At 35.3% G+C, this 15,936-nt stretch overlaps 2 long non-coding RNA genes and 1 other non-coding gene across 3 annotated transcripts; 2 read left to right on the top strand and 1 right to left on the bottom strand.

Annotated features, from left to right (window-relative positions):
• Window positions 1-749: 749 nt before the first annotated feature.
• On the top strand, window positions 750-868 carry LOC125387024. Its single transcript, XR_007227626.1, has one exon. It is a non-coding gene; the product is annotated as a 5S ribosomal RNA (ribosomal RNA).
• Window positions 869-1,511: 643 nt separating this feature from the next.
• LOC125386990 lies at window positions 1,512-4,615 on the bottom strand. Its single transcript, XR_007227596.1, has 2 exons — window positions 3,174-4,615; window positions 1,512-3,088 (listed from the first exon to the last, which is right to left on the bottom strand). It is a non-coding gene; the product is annotated as an uncharacterized LOC125386990 (long non-coding RNA).
• A 9,525-nt stretch (window positions 4,616-14,140) lies between these two features.
• LOC125386982 lies at window positions 14,141-15,763 on the top strand. Its single transcript, XR_007227572.1, has 3 exons — window positions 14,141-14,274; window positions 14,994-15,061; window positions 15,447-15,763. It is a non-coding gene; the product is annotated as an uncharacterized LOC125386982 (long non-coding RNA).
• The last annotated feature ends 173 nt before the right edge of the window (window positions 15,764-15,936 follow it).

The following is a 15,936-nucleotide window of genomic DNA, read 5'->3' as shown; positions in this document are numbered from 1 at the left end:
ATAGAGAGGATTCGGAAATACAAATAGTTTTCTTTATTCACACACAACAGCTATACATATATATTACACTCTGAAGACCTCGGCAATCTTCTTGCACGCACGCTTGTTGTCAACCGACTCCTCTAGATTCTTCTAACCGTTTTCCAACCGCCTTTTGTCTCAACTCTGACCTGGACACCCTCTGACGCTTACACACACATTCACATGTACGGTGTAAATATATCATCTTCCTAACAGTAATGTTGGGCCATGTGCAAAGGTCAAGTCGAAATCTAACGGTCCGCTGTCAGATAGTATGGAATGACGTGGATTTGGGTATGATCGTTGTCACAACAGCCGTGTCGTTCGTGAAAGTTAGTATTTTGTTGTTGGTAGTTATACGTAATCCAGTGAAATTAAATAGTTTCAAAATTGAAGTAGGCGCGAAAATTAGAATATTATGATGGTACAAGTCGAAAGGGCCTGATTTCCTATACAAAAATAAGTCGAGGATGAAGTGACAATTTTTGACACAAGACTTGGTTTTCCAGAAAATCAGTTATGAAGTTCCACTTGACTCGCTACTTTTTAAGTATACGCGTACCTATATGAGGGAACTTCACAATCCGTTGTTTGGGAAACGAAGCCAGGAAAAATTTTATATATCTGTATGCACGTCTGAAAATACCATTTATCCTCATATATACATGTATGTTTTCTTAAATATTTAGTCTATTCGATAACATGAAATAACAAAACTGATTACCTCAGCCAACGTTCATACCGCGTTGGAAATACTCGTTCTCGTCCGATCACGAAAGTCAAGCAGCGCTGGGCACGGTTAGTACTTAGATGGGTGACCGCTTGGAAACTCCGTGTGGCGTTGGCTCTTTTTACTTTTCTCAACACTTAGCCAATCGAACAATCAGATTTAAAGTTTTTAATTTTGACTATATCTTTTTATACTTTTAATTTGATGTTTTGTATAAACAATATGTGAACTCGTTAAACAAAATCATTACCGCAAAATATAATTGACCATTTAAATAATTTGTAGACTTCTCTATTTTTCAAGTATTAGTGAATATTAGTCCTTACTTAGAAAAATGCACGGTGGACAGCGTATAGGTTGGCCTGTGCGGGCGCGGTTGACTAAGTGTTAATAAGCTATGGTCGTATACATCAAGAAAATATCTTTTTAGCATTAAACGATTATCACCATACGTTGTATCATTCTCGCATACACGCTTACTTATATATTGCTTTTTTTATATTTTCCGATAATGTTATATGTGCGTGTAGGGTGCCAAAGAAATACTCGGTGGTGTTTAACAGTATATTTATTAACAAATTCCGCTTTCGACTCTTTACGTACAACTTTCGATTCCAATCGACGATTCCCCTGACGCGTCCCCTTGAAGTTGGCACCTCGGTATAAATGTTGACTCGAACTGTCGGTCTTTTAATGGTGTTTTGAATGACCTTTATCTTTGATCTCCTTTATCTGCTACTTGGATCTCCGTATTCTTGAAGCCAGATTCTTTTTTTTTTTTCTTTTTTTTCAATTGCTTTATAACATCCAATAGCGTCACCAGCTGCATTGGAACTTTGTTTTGTATAGTTTCATGTTTTTCAAAAGGCAATTCAGGATTTTTGGTTGGATCAATGGTGCTAATACTGAGAATTACTTTAGGGTGGATCTCGTTCTGAGAAATAAGTTTTCAAACGATTACCATGGATTTTCTTAATAACACTATCAATCAAAATCCCGTAATACGGAGTTTTAATTTGGTGAATTCTGCATGGCCCTAACCATTCAATGTCCAACCTATTTTTCTCATGATCATTATGAATAAGAACATAATCTCTCTCTCTACACGTTTAAAGTTTTGAGACAAGTTTCCGGCAATATTACTCATAGAATGGTACAGCATACTTACATATTTTTAATCGGCGATTCCTACTCCCTACAAGAAACCTTCCTCTACTTGAAAATGCTCATTGTCCGAAGTTCTTTCATGGAGACGAGCAGTCCTGGCTTCCTTTGATGCCTCTGAAGCTCGGAGTTCAGAGCGCTCGATACGAACCTCGTCTCGCCTGATTGCGACTTCACGAGTTTCTGGGCCAATCGTGATTCCCATGACACTTAAGATTTTTAATATGGGTATAAAAGCTTCATTAAAAATACATACTGCAAGGAAAGTGAAAATTTGAATTGTCTGCGTTCCTGCGTGGATGCGCTTCGGAGCAAAAGTCCATATTAACGAATTTAACGATTCGTTATTATTTTGGGTTTCAGAACCCAAATATAGTTCAAATTGAATCATTGAATCAAAAATACATTAAAAGGGGATAAAATACAATAAATATTTCATGAGGTATATTCATACGTAGGTACTCGGGCAACGTCTACCGTCTACTGTTCATTTGTTCCGGTCGGACTGGAGCAAATGTAAAAATAGCTGTAACTCATAAAATATTTGAAATTTTGAAAAATCCTTTTAAGGGCATATTCTTGAATGTCGATACTTTGGAAATATAAAAAAAATTTTTTTCGATTTTTTCGAATTTGTAGACTAGAATATGCCCTTAAACCCATAGTTTTGGCTATCACGAAGGGCAAGTTAGCTTTCCTTCCGAAAGATAATTCAAATGGCGAGAAGAATAGCTTCGTGAATCGAAGTATTATATCTTAAACAATTAAAATTCAAAACATCATCCCATTCTCTATTGTTATCGCGTAAACTAGTTCGTATCAAATCTTTCACTACAGCATGCGTTCTTTCTAGGGATCCGTAGGCTTGAGGGTGGAAAGATGTGGTTTTATTCTGTTTGATTTTGAAAGCTTCATCAAACTTAATCATTAGTTCGCTCACAAAGTTTTGTCCTTGATCCGTCAAAATTGTTCTTTGTGCTGAGAAAATATAACTGTAGTGTACCAAAATAGCGTTAATAATTGACTCTGTCTGTTGGGTGTTCAAAAGTACTAATATTAAATATTTTGTCAGTTCGTCGTGAATCAAAAGTATGAATTGATTTCCTCGTTTTGTTTTCATCGTTGGTCCAATGATATCCATTGCTATTTTATCGTTTGGTTGCAAAGGTGTGTCTGAAATAATTGGTATTTCCTTGGGTCGAATTCGCGTTAGTTTTTTCTTTTAACATGCATCACAATTTTTGATAAAAGTTTCTACCTTTTCCACTAAATCTGCTATTTTATATTTTTCTTTAATTCTTTGATGTTTTTTGCACTCCTAAGTGTCCTATAATCATAATTTCATTATGATTTTCACATAGAATTGTATCTACTTCTGCTTCTGTTAACTCTTTTATTGGTTCCCACGCAAAAATTAATTTTTTATGTATCATTGAAATAAAGATTTATGAGTTTCAACTGAATTTTTTCTAATTCTGAAAACGTGTTGTCACCTATTCTAAGTTTGGTATAATTTTGAATAATCGAATGGATTTTCCTAAGCCAAATTGTTTCATTATATTCACCTAGCTCGTCTTTGGTCAATTGATAAAAGGAATTGTCGTTTGATTTCAAATCAAGTCTTCCATGAATTCTTGCCGCTTGCTTGCATTCATTGAAATGCTCTGTACGATCTATAACATGGATGTCTGTTTTTGTGATTGCGTGAGCTCTGGATAAACTATCGGCTACCGTGTTATCTTTACCTTTACGTATTCAATCTCGTATTCGTATTTTTCTAATTTTAATCTCCATCTCATTAAACGTGATTAAGGATCTTTACAATCGTTTAGCCATTTCAAAGCCTGATGGTTTTTCCTAATTATGAATTTACGTCCTAACAGATATTGTCTTAGCCTTTTCATCGCCCATATGATTGCTGAAAGTTCTTTTTCATTTGCCGTGTAATTTTTTCTCAGGTGGGTTGAGTGTTTTTGAAATAAAACAATATGGGCGTCCATCTTGTGAGAGAACAGCTTCTCGTCCTTCGTTACTCGCGTCGGTCGTTAGCGTGAAGGTCTTTGTAAAATCTGGGTAAGTTAAAATCGGTGCCTCATATAATTTTTGTTTCAACGATTCAAAACTGTCTTGTTGTTTGTTCGTTCAGTAAAAGCTAATATCTTTCTTAATTGAGTCGGTCAATGGTTTGGCTATCTTGGAAAAGTTACGTATAAATTTTCTATAATAGCCGGTCAGTCCTAAAAATGATTCGACCTTGGTTGGGTTCCTCGGCGTCCTAAAATCTTTCACGGGCTTGATTTTCTTCGGGTTTCGTTTAACTCCTTCGACTGTTACTAAATGTCCTAAATATTCAAGCTTTGAGGAATTCGCATTTACCAGACTGTATCTTGAGTCCTAGTTCTCTAAGTCTTTGCAAAACTATTGCTAAATTTTGACTATGTTTTTGAATTGTATCTTCGAAAATTATAATATCGTCTAGATGTACGAAACGATTAACATTGACTAACGCTCTTAATGCTGTGTCCATCATTCGTTGAAAAGTTGCGGGTGCGTTTTTCAGTCCGAATGGCATGCGATTATAATGGAAGTAGCCTTATGGTGTGGAGAATGCAGTGTACCAGGTATGTAAATATGAAACCGGAATTTTTGTATAGAAAATACACGTTTATTGTATGAAAATGATTAATAATATTATATTAGAAGTATTGCCCATCGCTAGCTATACATTTTTCTCACCTGTCTGGCAATTGGTGGATGCCACGCCAAAAAAACTGTCGCTCTTTTGAGGCAAACCAGCCATGGAGCCATTTTCGTACATTTTCGTAAGATGTGAAGTGCTGGTCAGAAAGCGCGTGTCCCATCGATGTAAATAAATGGTAATCGGACGGAGCCAAGTCTAGTGAGTAAGCCGCGTGCGAAAGTATTTCCCAACTGAACACTTCGATCGTTTCCTTGACCGGTTTTTCTGTATGTGATGGTGCATTATCATGAAGCAGAATTACTTTGTGTTGCCTTTATTGATATTCTGGTCGTTTTTCACGCAAAGCTTGATTCAAATCGATCATTTATTGTTGGTAGAGCTCCGTATTAACGGTTTCACCAGGTTTTAACAGCTAATAATAGATCACGTTCCACGTTCCACGTTCTTCGTTCCTCACGTCAAAATTGCCACTTCTGAATTTTTTTAAACCACTCAAAGCACTGTGATTTACCAAGAGCATGCTTACTGTAACCATGTTCAACGATATTACAAATTATGCTGTTGCTATGAAACTTGTATTGTTCTGAGTCGAAAATGTTTGTGAGATGTCAACAAAGACTTTTGGCATCAATGACGCAGTTTAGTGATAACTACATTGTCAGCTAGGGCCATCTAAAGGCAAATTCCGGTTTCATATTTACAGACCTGATATTTATATGAGTTGGGATTCATAGAAATTTGGTGGAATCCTAATGACAGATCTAGAGCTGAGAAGAATTTCGCGTTTCTTAACTGACTAAGAATGTCTTCGATATCTGGTAAAGGATATGCGTCTTGATCGGTTAGTTTGTCTAGTCTTCTGAAATCTATCACAATTCTTCATTTCTGTTTGCCTGAGGCGTCTGATTTCTTAGGTACTACACAAACAAGCGAATTGTAAAGCGAATCTGACTCTTCGATAATATTATTACTTAGAATTTCTTTCATTTGGTTCTCGATTTCAGCTTTAAGGCATTCCGGGGGTCTATACGATTTAGTATTTATGATTTTGTCTTGCTCCAAAGTTATCTTGTGTTGTGCAAATTTGTACAAGATAAAAGATCAGTCTCTAAATTGAACACATTGATATAATGAATTAAAATCTTTTCAATAGGTATACGAAGTTCAGGTTCTATATTTGAATTGAATATTTATATTGAATATGTCACTAGAATTGAAGAAACATGTTCGCGTCGGCTTGCCTTCGAGGTAGATAGTTTGAACACTCCGTTCTCTTGGTTGAACAACTCTAAGTTTCTGAAAATACAAAACGTTATTGTCCAATCTGATTTTATCATTTAAAATTTCATATTGATATTGTTCAAGACATGGTAATCCTATAATTCCGTCTTCAATCAAAGGGAAATCGTTAGGTACTGCGCAAAATTTATGAGGTTTACCAAAAGCAATGATTCCAACAAATCTATCAGTGAAATATTTCTCTTGTCCCATATAAAAAGTTTGAGGTTCGTCTGATTTGAATATCTTAGTGTCCGATTTATTTTCTTTGATTAAATTTATCCCTGCTCCGGTATCAATTAACTGAATACGTTCTTTTGCAATTCCTCTGAATGGTATTGTTAGTAGTCGTCCAGTTGTTGTGTTAACCCTTGATATTCTTGGGCTTGCGTTGTCATTTCTCCCTGTAGATCTGGGAATCCCAACGGTCAAGGAAGCAACTAACAGATACGCAGAAAAATAGAAATCAAGAATAGCAACACACCCAAACCGGCTAGCTGCGGAAACGTTCAAAACCATAAACATGGACAGAAGGCTAAAAAGGAAGCACCCAGCAGACCTCATAAAGGATATAACCTAGCAAACGCGAGGATGGTACCCCACTGAGGGTAGCCACCAACATGTTAATATAACTGTTAACAAATTCTACCAAATGTCCAAATTGGACAAATTGTGAATTTCAATAAATAAATAAAAAAAAAAATTTCTCCCTGTTGCTGTGCATCCTCGTTCTCGTCTGTTCCCATCTGGTTTACTCGTGGGGATAGTAGGTTTCTTTGGCTTGAAAAAAAAATTGAAAATCGAAAATTTTGACATTGTGGAGCCACGTATCCCGATTTATTACATTTGAAACATTTTACTTGTTGTCGAACAGCAAATGGTATACGTTCCATTTTAGAAAATGGTAAAACATTTTTGTTGATCGGACTATTACCTGTGGCAGGTAGTGGTCGGTCGTTTGTCTGCGTCGGTCTGTTACTACGTTGATTATACGTTGCTGGCGGTCGAGTACATGTCCTTCACCATTCCTTTTGTTCCCCTCGCAGGTATCTTTCAATGTCGGCGCCTTTCTTTTCTGTTTCGCTCAATGAAGATGATTCGTTTGCTAACAGTATGCGTCCTATATCGTGTCGAAGTCCTTTCAAATAAATTCGACCTACTTTTCTCATGGTGGCCTCAATCATTATTCGTCGTGTAGTTGATTGTGGATTTTCGTTAATTATATTGCATAAGTAAGTTTGTTTAATATGCAGTGAAATCGGATGTTGAAACTTTAAACGGATTCGCCGCGTTCTTATTTCAAATCGCGTAATTGTTCGCCGTATTCGTTAGATATTGAATTTTTACGTTGGATCTCAAAGCGTTATGTAAATTTGCATAATTTTCAATGGTTATGTTCCGAATACATTGCGCGGCTTTGCCAACTATTTTATCGACTTTAATGGCTTTCAATAGTGTAGTGTCGTGAGGAAAAAGCCTGGTTAGAAACCGATCAAAACAATGTCGTCTGTCTTTCATTCGTTAGTTTACATAGGGAAAAAAGCCTATGTGACTAAAGTCACCTAGTTCTTGCGAAGCGTTAACAGGACGGTTTGAATCTAAAAAAAGTTGTTGGTCGAGAAGCGTTGGACGTTTGTCGAGTTGCGTGAGTTACTAGCGTAGCTGAAAGATCGAGTTGTTAGCGTTGCTCAGTTGCGAGAGTGGTCGAATTAGAATAAGATTGTTACATTTAGTTCCATATTAAACAATTATCGTTTTCTGTCTCATTAATATCTGTATAACTAATTTATTGTAATAAATTAAAAATTATAAATAGCATCAGAAAACATTTATACCTAAATTTTCCACGATACTACAATAGCAAAACTTTTTGTAAATAACGCATTCGCATAGCACGTACTTCTTTTATGAAATTTTGTACTCCAACATCATGGTTAAAATTGGAATGTATTAAATTGCGCCTTTTACTGATAACATAGTCTGGTGTTGTGGTTCATTGTAATCTTGATATTTGTCATCACTTTCGCTTTCAGGATCAAATATCGTTTCGGGTGCCCTTGCTACAGGTACACGATCTCTATTTCTTGATTTCGCGGTTTCTTTTGTGGTGTTCGTTACAGGCTTGGAATCTTTGGTCATAACTGTAGTATCGGCGAAATTTAGGTATAAATTTTCCTGACACTATTTATAATTTATTTATAATAAATAAACTAAGCAGATATTAATTAGACAGAAAACGGTGGTTGTTTAACTTGAACTAAACGCAACAATCTTATTTTACTTCAACCACTCTGGCAATTCGACAACGCTAACAACTCTACTCTTCGACTTCTCGACTAACTCTGACCCCTAGACTCACTCTTTCAACCCATATCGTCCCTCTCCTCTAGCGTTCTTTTTTTCCTTTCCTTAATCTCACCGTGCCACCCCCCCCTCTCCCCCTGAGAAATAGGTGACCTTAGTCACGTAGGCTTTTTTTATATGTAAACTAACAACTGAAGGACAGACGACACTGTTTTGGTCGTTCTCTAGTCAGATCTTCTTTTTACGATACTACATAACTATTTCCTGACTTCCAATGCCTACCATCAATTTGGCAACTGTTTTTTTCTTTTTTTTTTAGCATTTCGATTTCTTCACTTGCTTGTTTAGTTAGTGTTTGGATGTGTTCTTGCACTTCGGCGGTAGTTCTCGCGTGAATTTCGCTCTGTTTCTGTATCGCGTCTAGTATTTGCTTTAGACTAATTTCGCCGTCTTTACTTGACGCTTTAGACATTTTTTCTTTTCTCCTCTTTTTTTCTCAAAAAACTGTTACTTCGTCTGAGTCTTGATTGCCAAAGAATCAAGCTTTACCTTGATATCCGTAGAAATGGATCTTCAGTGGAATATCCGTTATCAAGTTACTTCAGATTCATAGATTGTGAGTTTGTCGTTGAGGATGACCTGTCACGACCGGCGTACTTTGAACCCGATGGACCGATGATGGAGACAAAGATGTGGCGGCCTTGGCGATAATGTATATCGCCGAAGTGCCTAAAGAGTCATCTATGTCCTAACGGTCCTTCCACCGAATGTTCTAGAAGCGTAGCAACGGTCACGTACGCCTACAGGGTAGTGGCGATAATGGGGGATGACAAACAAAGAAGAAACAGATGCCACCGAAAGTAAAAATATTGTAAGAGCCTCAGTCTCGAAAGATCACGCCTAGAGCTCAGAAGTGTCTTATAAGTGTATAAACGAGGAAAAAATAAAGTTTTCTTCTTTCTTTTAAATTTCTTTTTATTTTACGCGACATACGCAGCATACAGCAGCAAGACGAATGAGATGGGTGAGAACGAAATAATGTGGCTATTCGATAGCGGTTGTACAGATCACATAATTAACGATGTCAATTATTTTGATAAATCTATCGACCTTAAGGAATCGGTAAATATATATTTAGGCGATAATAGATCGATAAAGGCAACAAAAATAGTTAAAAAATGTTAAAAGCTACAAAATGTTATAAGCTACTTTGAAGTATTTGGAAGACAAAATAAAATAAATATGAGTAAAGTATTTTACGCGAAAGAAATGTCCGAAAATTTGATCAGTTTAGTAAATTAACAGATAATAAGAATACGGCTATTTCAAAAGGAAATATTGCAAAAGTAATAGATGAGGACAATAAACTTACAGCTGTAGCGTTCAAAGAGAATGGAACATATGGAATGAAAAGTATATTGAAAGGGAAGGAGCACTTAGCAAACCGTGCCGAACGTAGTGGTATGAGTGAAAAGAAAAGATGGCATAAGATGCTAGGACACGTAAATTTTAAATACTTAAATATTTTGGGTAAAGAGCAGCTAGTGACTGGTATACCGAATGAATTTGAAAAGGAATTTTTGAAATTTAGGGTGTGTATAGAAAGTAAAATGCATAATTTACCATTCAAAAATATTCGAACCAAGGCTAGGGAGATAATGGAAATTATTCATACGGACTGCGCGGTCCCTTTAAGACTACCGGATTCAATGAAGAGAAATATTTTATCTCATTTATCGATGATTATAGTAAGATAGCTAGAATTTATTGTATAAAATCAAAAGATGAGGTCTTTGATTGTTTCGTACAGTATGTAAATGAAGGTGCGAATTTAACGGGCAAGAGGTTAAAAATATTGAGATGCGATAAAGGAAAAGAGTACTTGAATAATCGAGTTTATAAATTTGCTAGAGATAAAGGTATCAGAATAAATAATTGCCCAACCTACGTACATGAATTAAACGGGACAGCGGAAAGGTATAATAGAACAGTGATGGACATGGCGCGTTGCTTGTTAGCGGAAGCGAAAGTACTTAGAAGGTACTGGCCGGAAATAGTTTGTACAGCGATATACTTGAAAAATCGAATACTGGCAAATACTATAGAGAGAAAGACACCTTTTGAAATATTCTTCGGGAGAAAACCAAGTGTTGAAAATCTACATCTATATGGAAGTAAAGTTTTTGTAAGAAGACCAGAACAAAAAAAGAGTTTCTAAATGGGATAAGAAGGCAAATATGAGAATTTTGTTAGAATATAGTGAAGTAAATGTTTGAGGTAGATGAAGTTGATGTTTGCATTGTTTCTGTTAAACTTAATTTTCTCAAATTAAATGTTTTATCACGTGTACTATTTTTCTTCTAAAGACTTCATTTATATTAATGATTACATTCAGCTTTTCATTATAACTACTGAGATCACATTATGAGAATGCAACGCAGCTTACGCAAGTTGCGTTAATAAATAGTCTCATTATAATTTCTAATGTTTTTGTGCGAACGGTCAACGATGTCCCGGAATTTTCGAGACTCTTAGTAGTTGAGCAATTTTGTTGGAAGGGAAAGTTTAAGATGGCGTATCAGGTAAAATTTCACAGCAGTTTCTATTGGGGCCGGAATATTGCGAACGAACATTGTGCGAAACAGGTTGCGTTGGAAATCGTGCACAGGATTATTATGGATAAATCCAATGAGAATTTCTTTAGTTTTTGTGTCACTTCGTAAGTACAGTCCTTATTATTGTTGTGAAAATTGTATATGGCGGAAACAAAATAGTTTGATATGACTTCTTTTAATATTTGGATTTTAATAAATACGTTTTCGATGGAATTGGAAATCGCGATTTGCTTTAATAAAAGAGGGATTAAACGTATTTTTGCATACTTGGAATACTTAGCTTTTTAAAGATTTTCGTCTGTTTCATTATTATATCAAATGTGAAATTTTATAGTTGATTTATTATTAAACTTGTTACTACTGTACAGAAATATTTATTGGAACTGATAGTAATTTGTTACTACCAGCTTGTCAGATTTTATTACTAATATTAGTTCAATTATACATAAGATAATTTTTTCAGGAATGCTACATCATTTTGTGCAGTATAGATTTTGGCTACTAAAATACAAATGTATTAATTATTCGCTCATTTAAATAAAGTTACAAATATGCAAAGAAAATCTGACGAGAAAACTTCCCGATCTACCTAATATTTACTTCTTACAGTACTACAATGACAACATTTTAGTAATGAGTTCTGCTCGGGCAACCGAGGTAAACAGACGTGTGTAATCAATCGTGTGGTCCAGTGAAGTGATTCAGAAAAGTGTTTCAAAGTGAAATAAAATTAACAAATAGTGATAGTGAGGGGAAGTCCAGCAATACAGCAGGAGATATCAACAATTAAGATTGCAACCGAAGGAGAAATGTATTGTAGTATCGTGAGGAAAAAACCTGGTTAGAAACTAACCAAAACAATGTCGTCTATCCTTCGGTTATTGGTTTACATACAAAAAAAGCCTATGTGACTAAAGTCACCTAGTTCTTGCGGAGCGTTAACAGGATGGGATAAGAGAGAGGAAAAATAACGCTAATGGAGGGGGACGATTTGAATTGAAAGAGTTGTTGATCGAGAAACGTTGAGCGGTTGGTCGGGAGCGTTGAGCGGTTAATCGAGAAGTAAGAGTGAGTCGAGAGGTCAGAGTTAATCGAGGAGTCGAAAAGTAGAATGGTTAGCGTTGTTGAGTTGCGAGGGGTGTTAGCGTTGTTGAGAGTAGAGTTGTTAGCGTTGTGGAATTGCGTGAGTTACTAGCGTAGCTGAGAGGTTGAGTTGTTGGCGTTGTCCAGTTGCGAGAGTGATCGAATTAGAGTAAGATTGTCATAATTAGTTCCATATTAAATAACCATCGTTTTCTGTCTCATTAATATCTGTATAACTAATTTATTGTATATAAATTACAAATAATAAATAGTATCAAAGAAATTGTATACCTAATATTTCCGCGATACTACAGTATTATATAAAAAGGTCGGTAGATTTACCAGGCTCAAAGCAACAGCAGCAATATAATAATAATCAAAACGACATGGTTATAGAAGAAATGGAAGAGCAGTGGAGACAGGAGGAGTGCAGTACGATAACGAAAGATGTCACCAGGACGAAAACTGGAAGCTAGCAAAGAATAACAAAGAAGGTAAAATAACTCCAGACACAAGTGCCGCAGGAAACCTAGATACAGAAAAGCAGAGATGGCTGCAAGAATTACCATTAAGAACCTTCTTCAGCTCACTAACGGAAGAAATAGACGCTAACCCGACAAGTAAAACCACAACTCATTCAACTCACATTACAAAACCACCACCAAAATTTGTTGAGGCCCAAATAATAGACCCGCTTATTAATTATTAAACAATATAGTCGGGAAGGACAATTACACAATAAAACAAACAAAATTAGAACAAGTAAAGATTCAAACAAACACCCCAGAAATTTATAGGAAAGTGTTAATATAACGGATAATGATACAACATTGAAAGCACAATATGAACCAAACGCTATAAACAGAAACACTGATCCCCAAGATAACCGAAGTTATGCACAAATAACCCAAAGCATTAGCCAAGCAAATCGCCTCCTCAAATGTATACAAGGGATATCTACTCTACAATAATTTGCATGGATTTCACTCATGTTTTCTTTTTCTGGATACCTTACTGGAGTTCTCTTATTACGTGTAGATCTCCTAGGGATGTTTAAGCTTTCAAGGCTGTTATCACTTTCCCTACTTTCCCTACTTTCTAACTCTTTCTTATTCATGCTTACCAATAAATCATTATCTTCAATGTCATCGTTATCTTTATCGAATGAATTCTCCACAAAACCGATACATTTTGTCTCTGTTTCTATGACCTCTACATGTCTAGCTACTGTTATTTTCCCACCTAATAAGACTCTGTAACCTACTTCACTATATCCTAACAAAATTCCCATATCTGCCTTCTTATCCCATTTAGAAACTCTTTTTTGTTCTGCTCTTCTTACAAAAACTTTACTTCCATATAGATGTAGATTTTCAACACTTGGTTTTCTCCCGAAGAATATTTCAAAAGGTGTCTTTCTCTCTATAGTATTTGCCAGTATTCGATTTTTCAAAATGTAAAGTACATATATAAACCATGTAAAATATGACGTACTAAATATGCATTTAAATTTAGAAGAATTGCATAAAACAATTTAATTTAAAGGCAGCTGGATGGTGCAACCGTTATAATATCCAATCCAAAAGAACAATTACAGCAAATGCTGGGAAGTCACGATGGTGTAGTTTAAAAGCAGCTATTATGAAAAAGGCTTACCTGCAAAGTGTTGCTTGTGCCAGTATAATGTAAAACCGATGAGCACACTATAGGAATCACATAGGGTTCCTATTATACAGGTGTTAGGAAATTAAAGGGATGCTTCTTGAAACCAAAATAAAACGAAAATCAAGCATTAAAAAATTGCGTTTTCGTCTTTCCCTTTTAGACAATTAAAAAGTAGACAATTAAAAATCGGTCAAAATAATCCTGCACGAGAGAAAATCTTACGCAAACGAAAGGAGATTAGTCTAGGCAACGAGACGCACAGTGATCGTCAATTCAAACGATACATGGGCAGCAGCTTACCTCGTACAAGTCGTAGAAAAGACTATAATATTTACAGACGTATACTGTGTTTGACCCATCCGCGAGTTTACCAGGTGGGTTTCTTTCTCGCGTTCCAAGTTAGACAAATATGTCTGTGACATTGAATGCTGTCAGTAGGGCTACGAATTATTGTACGATGTCTGTAAATATCGACGTAGAGAAAGATTCGTGTAAGCGCTGCGTAGAACATGAATGTTTTTTTTTTGATGTATACATTTTTTGTCTAGATCGTTAATCTGTAACTGCGTGTAATCTTTAACTGTGTGCTTGTGCCACCGGCTCATGTGTCCCCCCTTCTCGCGCCACTTTGGAAGTTGCTCGGCGAAACTAAGGTACAAGGAGTCATTTAGTCGTCTCATTTCGTACCGATAACATGGATCACGTTGCGTCAGGTTTGTAACGTATTTTAACCTATTGGTGGCGTCGGTTCTTTATTACTGTCATTAATATATTTTTCGCATTATTCATTACTATATTTTTTACTATCTAAGCAAGATTTCGCATGAGTTTTTATAGTATTATATTTTTAAGTATATTTAGTTGTGAACTTTTGAATTCTAGCAAATATTTTCAATTATTTATAATACGCGACTATACTGTATTAATAGAGTGTATATTTCATATTTTAGTAACGAACATTCACAATATAATTCTTGCAAATGATCGCAATGCATTCACGGTATTCGTAAACATTTGTTCGATACCGAGAAATATCTTATAATTTTAAACTAATAATTTTCATACGTATTCCAATTTCTCAATAATAATCTCTTCAGTGTGAAAAGAAAAGAAGCAGTACTCTCTAAATAAACGTTTGATAGAGAAAAGAAGAAAAACATCGAAACAATACTTCGCTTCTTTTCTGCTCTCCATCCCACCTCAACCATAAACAACTTTATTTTTAGGGAATAATTGTGACCGCGTGCAATGCGGTTTGTAGAGTCAGCATTTGCTCCGCAAAAATATTTTTCAACATTTTAAAATCAGGGTCGTTTTGATTCAATTCAATTAAATAATCACGCGCGAAAGTAATAAAATTTTATCAAAGAATTTTGTACGCGACATTAGGGTTCTTGTTCGCCGATTAATGATATTTTATGTTTTGTTATAGACATACCACAGCTTGGACTTCTTTGTCTTGTTTGCGAATGCTCCAACTGTGGCTCAAAAGCCAAGAATGTAAGTAACTTTACATATCATACTTGAATTATGTGTATTTTGTATATTTTGCTTTGAATAATATTGATTAAGAAATACAATTTGATTGAAAATTTCATAGGTTAGGGTTTTCTAAGATTATACTTCTATTAAAATAAGAAAAAGTGTTAAGGTCTTAATACCAAATTACAAAACAAATGAGTAATATATTTAAAAAATCATTAGATTTCTGATTTCTAGATTTTAAACTTTTATATTAGAGTTCCAGTTTTTACATTTATAGATGTTTATTAGAATTTCAATCTTTATTATTACTAAAGTTACGAATGTAATAAATTTCCATTTTTCATAATCTCCAACATTCCAAATAATCAGCGATCACTTATCATGTTTTGTTTTGTAACAGATTTTTAACAACCTCCATTTCCACCATTGGATTTTCAACGGTTCCTGCCTGATGTTAATCTTTCTAATGATATTTACTGTGATAGTGTAGTATCGATGGCAACGTTTTACGTTTCTCCGCTTCTAATGGTGAGTCGCATGCACTTTTGTCTCTCCTTTTTGTCACTCGATCATGTCATAGGATGAAAGGTCCGAATCGGCACGAGTGACTGACTGGTCGTATTATGTAGAATTTTTTGCGAGCATATTGACCGCGGGTATTTTTTATACCCGTGAGTAGTAACATTTCATATCTTTATTTATTAGTTCAGGATAGGTCTTCTTGCACATCGCGATTATAATAATTAGTTTTTTAATAATTAGTTTAAACATATAAATTTGAGAATATATTCGTGGCACTTACAAATATGTATAATAGTATTCGATATAAATATTTGCAAAAGGTAATGTAAATTCGACCAATCGCGGGGAGACGCAATCGCGAGGAAACA

This window comes from Bombus terrestris, unplaced genomic scaffold (genome assembly GCF_910591885.1).
Source record: "Bombus terrestris unplaced genomic scaffold, iyBomTerr1.2, whole genome shotgun sequence".
In the NCBI taxonomy this organism is placed as follows: domain Eukaryota; kingdom Metazoa; phylum Arthropoda; class Insecta; order Hymenoptera; family Apidae; genus Bombus; species Bombus terrestris.
The sequence above is the reverse complement of the archived record's forward strand: the minus strand, read 5'-3'. Positions and strand labels throughout refer to the sequence as shown.